At 41.3% G+C, this 13,094-nt stretch overlaps 2 non-coding genes across 2 annotated transcripts; one reads left to right on the top strand and one right to left on the bottom strand.

Annotated features, from left to right (window-relative positions):
* The first annotated feature begins 1,995 nt into the window (after positions 1-1,995).
* LOC118487722 lies at positions 1,996-2,102 on the top strand. Its single transcript, XR_004882665.1, has one exon. It is a non-coding gene; the product is annotated as a small nucleolar RNA R71 (small nucleolar RNA).
* Positions 2,103-10,856: 8,754 nt separating this feature from the next.
* On the bottom strand, positions 10,857-10,963 carry LOC118487748. The gene has a single exon (XR_004882691.1). It is a non-coding gene; the product is annotated as a small nucleolar RNA R71 (small nucleolar RNA).
* Positions 10,964-13,094: the final 2,131 nt, after the last annotated feature.

Here is a 13,094-nt window from a genome sequence, read left to right as displayed (position 1 = left end):
ATCTTCGTCTTCCACTCTTTTTCCAACCCCAAACTTTGCTTCCTCTTCCCCAAACTTCAATGTTAGTGTTCCATCATTCATGTCTACTACTGCTTGTGCTGTGGCTAGAAATGGCCTCCCTAGGATGAGAGGGACTTCAATGTCTTCTTCCATGTCTAGTATGACAAAGTCAGCCGGGAATACGAAATTTCCGACTTTGACCAATAGATTTTCAGCGACACCTTGGGGATATTTTACGGATTGGTCGGCAAGTTGTATGCTCATCTTTGTAGGGCTCGTTTTTCCTATGCCGAGTCGTTTAAACATTGAAGCGGGCATGAGGTTTATGCTAGCCCCAAGATCAGCTAGTGCATTGCGAATGGGGGACTCCCCAATTGAGCAAGGAATTGTGAAGCTTCCAGGATCAATCTTCTTTTGCGGGAGTTTGTTGAGTAGTAAGGCGGATCATTCTTCGCCTAAGTTAACTAATTGCAATGATTCAATTTTCCTTTTATGAGTGAGGAAGTCCCTCATAAATTTTGAATATTTAGGCATTTAGGTTAGGACTTCGATAAATGGAAAATTAACATGCAATTGTTTTAATAAATCTTTGAACTTCGCGAATTGCTCATCGATCTTTTGACGAATTAACCGACCGGGGTATGGAACCGGAGGAGCCTTGGTAGGCTCTTGAATTGGAGGAGAAGCCTTCTCTTGTTGGGGCGGTGTTGTGCTTCCCTCAGTTGGCGGTGGTGGAGCCTCTTCGGAACCCACGGTACGATTTCTCAATGTTATGAGATGGACTTGTGCTTGTTGGACCGTGTTCCGACCCTGAATAGTCAGTAGAGAACGTTCATCTTCACGTACGAAGGCGGAATCAACATAAATGAAGTAACAATAGCTTTCCTATTCAATTCCTTTCCTTTTATTGCTTTCTGATGTAATTTTGACAGAGTTTCAGTAACAAAGCAATCACACAGTTCCGCTTCAATGTACACGCATTCCTATTCAGGTTCGCTTCAAATGACTATTTATAGACTATGTGGTTTCGCTTGAATGACATGATCTACAAGCGAAACCTCCTTCAATACCCTTGAAGTGATACCTCTATGACACATAAGCGGAACCTTCTATGAATGTACATACAAGCGAAACCTTAATATAAAACCTAATTTTGACTTTCTAGATCCAATGTTGACCTATCTTGACCTAAGACATAATGCAGACGAAGTCAACAGACATTCTATGCATCAACAGTGCTTTTGGGTTTGTTTCGGTATTACTTGGTAACGCGCCTTGGGGTCTCTCGGAGAAATTTTGAGCTAATTGATTTATTTGTTTTTCAATGTTTTGTATACTAGCTTGTTGATTTCTAAAATTCGATTCCAATTGTTGAAATCGATCCGAGTTTTTCTTTTCAGTATCGGAGATGAGGCGAGATACAGTATCTTCAAGCCTTTCTCGTCCACCTTGTTGTTGAGAGAAATTTTGTGACTCGTTTCTTGGTTGTTGAAAGTTTGTTCGTTGGTTTAGGTTTTGTTGGTTACTACTATTGTCGGGTTCTCTCCAACCAAGGTTAGGGTGGTTACGCCATCCTTGGTTGTAGGTACCCGTTGGAGGACCCGACGGCCTAGGTCTGTTATCAATGTAGTTTGCCGACTCTGGTTGATCATCTGTTTCTTTCATACAACTCCAACTTTCATGTGGCCCACCACACCCTTCACAAGCCATAACCGAGACCGTTTTTGTCATTTCTAACTTTTTGATTTTTGAAGAAAGGGCCTCGATTTGGGCTTGGAAAGAAGTGTTTTCATCAACCTTATGGGCGCCCAGGGTAATAGATTTATTGCCTCGGGAGTCTGCCACTGAAAATTGGTTTGAGCAATTTCCTCAATTTGATTGTATATTTCATGTGGGCGGCGATTACCTAAAAGTCCTCTGGAGCTAGAGTTAAGTGTTTGTCTTGTGTGTGGCAACAACCCATTGTAGAAAGTGGATACTTGTTGCCATACCGCAAGACCGTGATGAGGACACTTTCGCAATAGCTCCTTGAACCTTTCCCAAGTTTCATATAAGGATTCCCCATCCTCTTGTGAATATGTATTAATTTCAGTCATTGATTTAGCCATTTTAGCGGGAGGGAAATACTTATATAGAAACTTTTGGACTAGTTCATCCCAGGTGTTTACCGAGCCAACTGGGAGGGCGTTGAGCCAAGCCTTTGCTCGGTCCTTTAGTGAAAATGGAAACATCCGAAGGCGGATGGCGTCGTTTGATGCTCCATTGATCCGGAAGGTATCACATATTTCTAAGAAATTAGTAATATGTAGATGGGGATCCTCGTCCGCAAGCCCATGGAAGGTTGCGGAGTTTTGAAACATTTGTATCAAATGTGGCCGAAGTTCGAAGTTGTTAGCTTCGACATTCGGTGCATTGATAGGGGCGCCGAGATTACCCACGGTCGGTCGTAGGTAATCCATGAGGGTACGTTGGTCCGCCATTGGAAGTGGGTCTCCCGAAACTTTCTCTTGGTTTTTAGCTTTAAGTTTTTTTCTGAGAAAGCGTTTGGGTTCTTCTAGAGGTTCTTTTATGTCTCTACAAGAACTGGAGCTCATACACTATGTAGGAAGTTCAGATGTGGTGCCTGGGTTCCAAGTCCTGCAATAAAAACAGAAAAGAATGTTGGTCAGAAAGTTCACCATGGCCCCGTGCTCAGTGAGCACGGCCCGTGGTCGGAGATACAGTGATTGTTTTTCGGATCCCTGTTACTGGGGAGTTGGACACGGCCCCGTGTTGCACCGACACGGCCCCGTGTTGCACCGACACGGCCCCGTGCTCAACTCTCTGTAACTCGGAAAATAAAAACGGTCAGTGACAATGCTGGGCACGGCACGTGTCCGACCAGGCACGGCCCGTGCTGAGCTCTGGAGAAGCTGAAAAATTAAGAAAATCCTAAAAAAATAAAAATAAAAAAAAATGATTAGGCCGCTGATTCCTAACTTTCTTAAAATCCTTGTGTCCCCGGCAGCGGCACCAAAAACTTGATGTGCGTGAAGTGTGTTATATTTTAGGTGTATATTTTAAGAATATGGGCAAGTGCACCCATCGTGGACGTAGTATAGTGTTGGTAAGATATCGAGGTCATCCAAGGACACAAGAGCTTTTAGTACCGGTTTATCCTCAACGTCTAATCAAATCAAAAAGTTAGAAAAAGATTTTTAAACTAGAAAAATAAAACTAACTAAAATGCTGAAAAGTAAAATAAAAGTAAAAACAGATAGACAAGATGAATCACTTGGATCCGACTCGTGTGTAGTGTAACCTTTGATTATTTTCGCACTTTTGCACTTATTTAAGAGATTATCTTAGTTATTGTAGTAGGCCCCTCTTTTGAAGGCGACGTTACCCTCAACCCAGTAGTTTGAGTCAGCAAGGATACAATCCTAAAGGGTCGGATTATTGAAAGATAATTAATTAAGTTATTAATGCATAATGTGGTAGGCCCCTCTTTTAAAGGCGACGTTACCCTCGGCTAAGTAGTCTGAGTCAGCAAGGATATAGTCCTAAGTAGCCGGGTTAAAGTTTTAATAGTAGTTTAACTTGTGAGGGGATCAAAGAGTTTGGACCCCCGCCATCTAATACCGTTGGGTATTGAAGGAGGTCCTACTAAATTTGACCCAGGTCCTTTGCAGGATCTATACACTGAACAATGGCAAGACTCTTACCAAACCGTTCCCTTAACCCCCGACCAGGTAGCCAACATACCTCCATATAGACCGTGGAGATATGAATGGTGAAAATCTTTTATTTTAAATAGACAGTAAAATAATGCCAAGACACCACGAACAAACGATAAGGAAGAATCACCTTCAACATAAGAAACTAGTTATTAAAGTCATTAATACATAACCAAATAAAAAGTGCAAAAGATTAAAAATAAAAAGTATTACACTAAACACTTGTCTTCACCAAGTGATGTAAGAGACTTAGGCAAACATGGCCTTTGATTGTCAAGAACTCTTACGATCAATCTTGGATCCCGAGACGAGTTACACACTCTATGATGGACAATGGATGATAGTGGTGGATGATGGTGTTTTGATGGTGGTGGGTGGTGGGTGAAGTGTGAGAGAGGTGGTGTGCCAAGGGATGAGTTGCAAGAGCTCCAAGCACTCCTATTTATAGGCTGAACAGAAGCTCGGGCACGGCCCCATGTCCATTGGGCACGGCCCCGTGTCTATCCTCCTCTCTTTCTTCATTAAATATAGTTTGTCTGCATTAGTTGACCACGCCCCCGTGTCCGCTGAGCACGACCCCGTGTGCAGAAGCATATCTGTAGTATCAAGATTTTCCTGGATTTCGTGAATCTTATAGTTGACCACGGCCCCGTGTCCGCTGAGCACGGCCCCGTGGTGGGCGATGGAAGCTTCTACCACTTTGTCTTTTCTGCTGACACTTGGGCACGCCCTCGTGCTCATTGAGCACGGGGCGTGTTCAGCCCTCTGTTTCCTTGTTTTGCTTGGGAAGATGTTGTCGGGGGTTCGGGCATGCCACGTGTGTTCCTTTTCTTGTATTTGTGTTAGATTTAGTTGCCTTTTTGCTTCTTTTGTTCATTTGAGCTCATTTAATCCTGAAAATATAAAAGGAAGACAAAAGCACACTTTTTCCAACATTAGTACTAAAAAGGGGTTAGTTTTATGCCACAGTTGATGTAATTTATATGTTGCATTTTGTGCACATCAAACACCAAGAATACTAAAAATGCTAGAGCATTTGTTCTAACTGCAGAAGAAGCAAAGATGATCCCGGATGTGATCGCCGGTACGTTTTTAGTTAATGACATTTTTGCTAAAGTATTATTTGACTCTGGTCGAACCAAAGTTTTATTAATACTTCATTTTGCAAACTTTTTAACCAACCATTAACTAAACTTCCACAAGAATGTCTAGTAGAGACAGCAAATGGGGAAACCATTAAAATTTCTGAAATCTTGTAGGGAGCAAGAATAGAAATTCTAACTCAGAAATTTATTGCAAACATTTCCCCAATGAATCTAGTAGGATTTGATGTTGTGTTAGGAATGGATTGGTTAATACCCAATAAAGCCAGTATTTTATGTGATCAAAAGTCAATCCAAGTAAATTCACCAAGAGGTGAAAAGATCACAATTAAAGAAAATAAACCCTCTAGATCCACAAAGTTCATCTCTGTGATGAAAACAGCAAGTTATATAAGAAAAGGGTCATTACTGTATTTGATTTCCATAATCACTAATACTAAATGAAAAGAATTAAAAGATATTCCAGTAGTATCCCAGTTTTCAGATGTATTTCCAGAAGAATTACCAGGACAACCTCCAGACAGAGAAGTTGAATTCAGATCCATTTGATACCAGGAACTGCACCAATTGCCAAAGTACCCTACCGTTTGGCACCCGCAGAAATGCGGGAACTAAAGAAACAGTTAGATGAATTATTGGAAAAGGGATTCATACGACCAAGCTCATCTTTATGGTGAACACCGATCTTATTCGCTAAAAAGAAGGACGGATCAATGCGTATGTGCATTGATTACCGTGAATTGAACAAGGTCACAATCAAGAATCGGTATCTGTTGCCAAGAATCGATGATCTGTTCGACCAATTGCAAGGAGCATGATTTTCTCTAAAATCGATTTAAGATCAGGATATCATCAATTAAAGGTACAGGAAGAGGACATTCCTAAGACCGCTTTCAGAACAAGGTATGGAAATTTAAATTACCGTCATGCCATTTGGTTTAACCAATGCCCCAGCTGCATTTATGGACATGATGAACCGAATATGTAAGCCATATTTGGATAAATTCATAATTATCTTTATAGATGATATTCTTATTTATTCTAAGAGCAAAAAGGAACATGCCGCGCATCTGCACACACTTCTAAGTTTATTAAGGAAAGAAAAGCTTTATGCTAAGTTTTCAAAGTGTGAGTTTTGGTTAGAACATGTACAGTTTCTTGGACATTTAGTCAATTATGAAAGAATTCATGTGGATCCCACCAAGATCGTGGCGATTACCAAATGGAAAACCCCTGAGTCACCAACCGAGGTTATAAGTTTCTTAGGATTGGTTAGTTATTATAGAAGATTTATTCGGGATTTTTCCAGAATAGCCATTCCTTTAACTAAGCTAACCTGTAAATCTGTTAAGTTTGAATGGGGACCAAAACAAGAAGAAGCCTTTAGAATTCTTAAGCAAAGATTAACCCATGCACCCATACTAGCGTTACTAGAAGGAACTGAAGACTTTATAGTCTATTATGACGCTTCTAAATTAGGTTATGGATGTGTGTTAATGCAGCGTCAAAAGGATATAGCTTACGCCTCTAGACAACTTAAGAATCATGAAGAGAATTATTCAACCCGTGATCTATAGTTAGGAGCTATAATTTTTGCCCTTAAAATTTGGAGACATTACCTTTATGGTAGTAAGTTTACCATTTTCACCGACCATAAGAGTTTAAGGTATGCTTTTGGGCAAAAGGAATTAAATATGAGACAAAGACGCTGGATAGAGATACTTAGTGATTATGATTGTAATATCCAGTATCATGCAAGAAAAGCAAACGTAGTAGCTGATGCTTTAAGTTGAAAGTATCATGAAAAACCAAAAAGGGTACGTTCTCTTAAATTAAATCTGCAAGTAGATTTAAATGAACATATTAAAAAGGCACAAGAATCAGTAATCAAGGATGATACTGAAAAATTGAAAGGAATAATTAAGGAATTAGAACAAGGAACAGATGGAATTTGGAGATTCCATAAGAAAAGAATGTGGATACCTAAATTAGGAAACCTACGCCATCGTATATTAGAAGAAGCCCATAAATCTAAGTATACGATGCATCCTGGAAATGATAAGATGTATCAGGATTTAAGAAAGAATTTCTGGTGGATAGGAATGAAAAAGGATATAGCAGCGTATGTTTCAAAATGTTTAACCTGTTCACAAGTCAAAGCTGAACATCAGAAACCCTCAGGATTGTTACAACAGTTAGAAATGCCTGTATGGAAATGGGAATTAATAACAATGGATTTTGTTACCAAATTGCCCAAAACAAGAAAAGGTAATGATACAATCTGGGTGATTGTAGACAGGCTAACTAAGTCAGTTCATTTCCTACCATTGAAGGAAACTTTCAGTATGGAACAATTTGCTAAATTATATGTAAATGAAATAGTTTCATTACATGGAATTCTTTTATCAATTGTTTCTGACAGAGATAGTCGTTTTACCTCTCATTTTTGGACAAGTTTCCAAAAAGCAATGGGAACCAAGTTAAATCTAAGCACCGCTTATCATCCTCAAACAGACGGATATAGGGAAAGGACAATTCAGACAATGGAGGACATGCTTAGAGCTTGTGTAATTGATTTCGGAGGTAATTGGGACGATCACTTACCATTGATAGAATTTTCTTATAATAACAGTTATCACAATGCTGCACCATTCAAAGCACTTGATGGACGAAAGTGCCGAACGCCAGTCTGTTGGGCAGAAATTGGAGAAAAGCAATTATCTGGACCTGAGATAGTACAAGAAACAACAGACAAGATCATTCAAGTCAAGGAACGACTGAAAGCAGCACGTGATGGACAAAAGAGTTATGCAGATAACAGACGAAAGCCATTGGAATTTCAGGTAGGGGATAAAGTGTTATTGAAAGTCTCTCCTTGGAAAGGAGTAGTAAGATTCATCAAAAGGGGAAAGCTGAGCCCTAGGTATGTTGGACCTTTTGAGATTATTAGAAGAATAGGACCTTTAGCCTATCAGCTACAACTGCCAGAGGAAATGGCAGGAATACATAATGTATTTCATGTATGCAATCTCAAGAAGTGTTTAGCTGATGAATCACTAGTAGTACCTCTTAAGGATATAGAGGTAAATGAACAACTTAAGTTTGTAGAGAAGCCTCTACAGATCGAAGACAGGAAAATCAAGAACCTCAAGCACAAGAGACTAGTTCTGGTCAAAGTAAAATGGGGCTCCAAAAGAGGACCAGAATACACATAGGAGCTTGAATCAGAAATGCAAAGGAAATATCCACACTTATTCCAGTAGATCTCGAGGACGAGCTCTAAAACAAGGTGGGGAGGATATAACAACCTTCCAAAATATTTTCGACACTCCTAATATATTTTAAATGTCTCAATATGTCTTAAAATACACCCCGTATGCGAACACGGGCCCTGAATACCTTTAATTTAATAAAATAAAAACAAAATTTAAGGGGCTGTCGCGGGGCGCGTAGCCCTTGACTACCTCTTACGCGGGCCGCGACAGATAGGCCACCAGGCTTAACCCGGTGCCGTGATGTGTGTAAAATGCAACATATAAATTACATCAAATAAGGCATAAAACTAACCCTTTTTAAGTACTAATGTTGGAAAAAGAGTGTTTTTGTCTTCCTTTTGTATTTTCAGGATTAAATGAGCTCAAATTAACAAAAGAAGCAAAAAGGCAGCTAAATCTAACATAAACACAAGAAAAGGAACATAAGTGGATTGCCCGACCCCTCAACAGCATCCTCCCAAGCAAAACAGAGAAGGCAGAAGACTGAACACGCCCCGTGCTCAGCCAGCACGGGGCCGTGCCCAAGAAGCAGCAGAAAAGACAAACCTATAGAAGCTTCTATTGCCCACCACGGGGCCGTGCCCAGCGAACACGGGGGCGTGGCGAAAGTACTGCAAGCGCATTAGTTGTAATTGTGAATTACAATTAATGAAGAGAGAGAATGTCAGACAGGCACGGGGCCGTGCCCAGCGGACACGGGGCCGTGCCCAGCCTTGCAACTCATCCCTTGGCACACCACCTCTCTCACACTTCATCCACCACCCACCACCATCACAACACCATCATCCACCACCATCATCCATTGTCCATCATAGAGTGTGTGAGTCGTCTCGGGATCCAAGATTGATCGTAAGAGTTCTTGACAATCAAGGCCATGTTTGCCTAAGTCTCTTACATCACTTGGTGAAGACAAGTGTTTAGTATAATACTTTTTATTTTTAATCTTTTGCACTTTTTATTTGGTTTTGTATTAATGACTTTAATAACTAGTTGCTTATGTTGAAGGTGATTCTTCCTTATCGTTTGTCCGTGGTGTCTTGGCATTATTTTACTGTCTATATAAAATAAAAGATTTTCACCATTCAAATCTTCACGGTCTATATGGAGGTATGTTGGCTACCTGGTCGGGGGTTAAGGGAACGGTTTGGTAAGGGTCTTGCCCTTGTTCAGCGTTTAGAGGTCCTGCAAGGGACCTGGGTCAAATTTAGTAGGATCTCCTTCAATGCCCATAGGTATTGGATGACGGGGATCCAAACTCTTTGACCCCCTCATAAGTTAACTACTATTAATACTATAACCAGGCTATTTAGGACTGTATCCCTGCTGACTCAGACTACTTAGTCGAGGGTAACGTCACCTCCAAAAGAGGGGCCTACCATAATTTGCATTAATAACTTAATTCATTATCTTTCAATAATCCGACCCTTTAGGATTGTATCCTTGCTGACTCAAACTACTAGGTTGAGGGTAACGTCGCCTTCAAAAGAGGGGCCTACTACAATAACTAAGATAATCTCTTAAACAAGTGCAAAAGTGCGAAAATAATCAAAGGTTATACTAATACACGAGTCGGATCCAAGTGATTCATCTTGTCTATCTGTTTTATTTTTATTTTTCAGCATTTAGTTAGTTTTTATTTTCTTAGTTTAAAAATCTTTTCTAACATTTTGATTTGGTTAGACGTTGAGGATAAACAGGTACTAAAAGCTCTTGTGTCCTTGGACGACCTCGGTATCTTACCAACACTATACTACGTCCACGATGGGTGCACTTGCCCATATGTGTGTTTAGTGTTAGTAAATATCGTGTTTTATAAATTTAAAACTTGGCTAAAAGTGTAAAAAGGGCTTAAAATATACATCTAAAATATAACACACTTCACGCACATCAAGTTTTTGGCGCCGTTGCCGGGGACACAAGGATTTTAGGGAAGTTAGGAATCAACGGCCTAATCATATTTTTATTTTTCTTTTCAATTTTTTCGGATTTTCTTAGTTTTTCAGCTTCTGCAGAGCTCAGCACGGGCCGTGCCCATCATTGTTACTGGCAGTTTTTAGTTTTCCAAGTTACAGAAGGCTGAGCACGGGGCCGTGTCGGTGCAACAAGGGGCCGTGTCCAACTCTCCAGTAACTGGGATTTGGAAAATAATCACTGTAACTCCGACCACGGGCCGTGTTCACTGAGCACGGGGCCGTGGTGAACCTTCTGACCAGCATTCTTTTCTGTTTTTATTGCAGGATTTGGAACCAGACGCCACCCCTACGTAGTGTATGAGCTCCAGTTCTAACAATGACATAAAAGAACCTCTAGAAGAACCCGAACGCTTTCTCAGAAAAAGACTAAAAGCCAAAAACCAAGAGAAAGTTTCGGGGAATCCACTTCCAATGGCGGACCAACGTACCCTCATGGATTATCTACGACCCACCGTAGGTAATCTCGGCGTCGCTATTAACGCACCAAATGTTGAAGCCAATAACTTCGAACTTCGGCCGCCTTTGATACAGATGCTTCAAAACTCCGCAACCTTTCATGGGCTTGCGGACGAGGATCCCCATCTACATATTACTAATTTCTTAGAAATATGTGATACTTTTCGGATCAATGGGGCATCAAATGACGCCATCCGCCTTTGAATGTTTCCTTTCTCACTAAAAGACCGAGCGAAAGCTTGGCTTAACGCCCTCCCAGCTGGATCAGTAAACACCTGGGATGAACTAGCCCAAAAATTTCTATATAAGTATTTCCCTCCCGCTAAAACGGCTAAATTAATGACTGAAATTAATACATATTCACAAGAGGACGGGGAATCCTTATATGAAACTTGGGAAAGGTTCAAGGACCTATTGCGAAAATGTCCACATCACGGCCTTGCAATATGGCAACAAGTATCCACTTTCTATAATGGGTTGTTGCCACACACAAGGCAGACACTTGACTCTAGCTCCGGGGGACTTTTAGGTAATCGCCGCCCGCATGAAATATATAATCAAATTGAGGAAATTGCTCAAACCAATTTTCAGTGGCACACTCCACGAGGCAATAAATCTATTGCCCCGGGCGCCCATAAGGTTGATGAAAGCACTTCTTTACAAGCCCAAATCGAGGCCCTTTCTTCGAAAATAAAAAAATTGGAAATGACAAAAACAGTCTCGGTTATGGCTTGTGAAGGGTGTGGTGGGCCACATGAAAATTGGAGTTGTATGAAAGAAACAGACGATCAACAAGAGTCGGTAAACTACATTGATAATAGACCTAGGCCGTCGGGTCCTCCAACGGACACCTACAACCAAGGATGGCGAAATCACCCTAACCTTGGTTGGAGAGAACCCGGCAATAGTAGTAACCAACAAACCAACGAACAAACTTTCAAAAACCAAGAAATGAGTCACAAAATTTCCCTCAACAATAAGGTGGACGAGAAAGGCTTGAAGATACTATATCTCGCCTCATCTCCGACACTGAAAAGAAAAACTCGGAAAGGTTTCTACAATTAGAATCAAATTTTAGAAATCAACAAGCTAGTATTCAAAACATAGAAAAACAATTAAGTCAACTAGCCCAAAATTTTTCCGAGAGACCACAAGGCGCATTACCAAGCAATACCGAAACAAACCCAAAAGCGCAAGTTCATCTCATCACATTACGAAGCAGCACCGTGGGGCCTACGGAAGTGCCACCGCCTACAAAGGAGACTATACCGCCGCCTCTACAAGAAAAGGGTTCCCCTCCATCACCAGAACCTACCAAGGCTCCTCGAGTTCCGTACCCCGGTAGGTTAATCCATCAAAAGACCAATGAGCAATTCGCAAAATTCGAAAGTCTACTAAAACAATTGCATGTCAATATTCCTTTTATTGATGTCCTAACCCAAATGCCCAAATACTCTAAGTTCATGAGGGACTTCTCACTCATAAAAAGAAAATAGAAACTTTGCAATTAGTTAACTTAGGCGAAGAATGCTCTGCCCTCGTACTCAACAAACTCCCCCAAAAGAAAATTGATCTCGGAAGCTTCACGATTCCTTGCTCGATCGGGGACTCCCCCGTTCGTAATGCACTAGCCGACCTTGGGGCTAGCATTAACCTCATGCCCTCATCAATGTTCAAAAGACTCGGCCTAGGAACAACAAGTCCTACAAAAATGAGCATACAACTTGCTGACCGATCCGTCAAATTCCCGCAAGGTGTCATCGAAAATATCCTAGTAAAGGTAAACAAATTTGTCTACCCGGCCGACTTTGTCATACTCGATATGGAAGAAGACACCGAAGTCCCCCTCATACTAGGGAGACCATTTCTCGCCACCGCATAAGCAGTGGTAGACATGAATGACGGAACGCTCACCTTAAGGTACGGGGATGATGAAGTAAAGTTCGGGGTTGGGAAGAGAATAGAGGACGATGACCCGGTCTACTACATGAAGGTTATTGATTCGAGTTTGGATGCTGCTCTCCAACGGTGCAACATGGGATGCCAAACATCCCACTCAGAAAATATATAACCTCACATTGGGTCTAGCCAAGGACCCTTATAAACGTGGCGCACCACGGAGGCATTCCGCGAAACTATCCTTAGTTTAGTTTAATCTTTTAGTTTTAATTTGCAGGAATAAAACACACTTATGGTGGTAAAGGATGATAAGAGAAATGAGAAACATGGCCCCATGCACAAGAACAAGGCCACCCGTCAACAATTTCTCCATTACAGTAGGTTCAGCATGGGCCGTGCCCAGCCCACACAGCCCCGTGCTGAACACCCTGCAGGAAAATGCCCAGTTCAGGTAACTGGACAAGGGCCGTGTTCACTAGACACGCCCCCGTGTCCAGGCTTCTGTTTCTTTTCTTTAATTTTCGTAACTGGCACCTGAACACGGGGTCGTGCCCGGTCCCCACGGGGCCGTGTCCAGACTGCCAGTAACATAAATTTTTGCTTTTAACACCATGTTACACATTCAATCAACCTAAAAATTTATTTTTCGGACACATTGAGGACAATGTGTAA

The sequence above is a fragment of the Helianthus annuus genome, chromosome 15 (genome assembly GCF_002127325.2).
Source record: "Helianthus annuus cultivar XRQ/B chromosome 15, HanXRQr2.0-SUNRISE, whole genome shotgun sequence".
NCBI lineage: Eukaryota > Viridiplantae > Streptophyta > Magnoliopsida > Asterales > Asteraceae > Helianthus > Helianthus annuus.
Note: the sequence above shows the minus strand (reverse complement) of the source record. Positions and strands in the feature narration are given on the sequence as shown.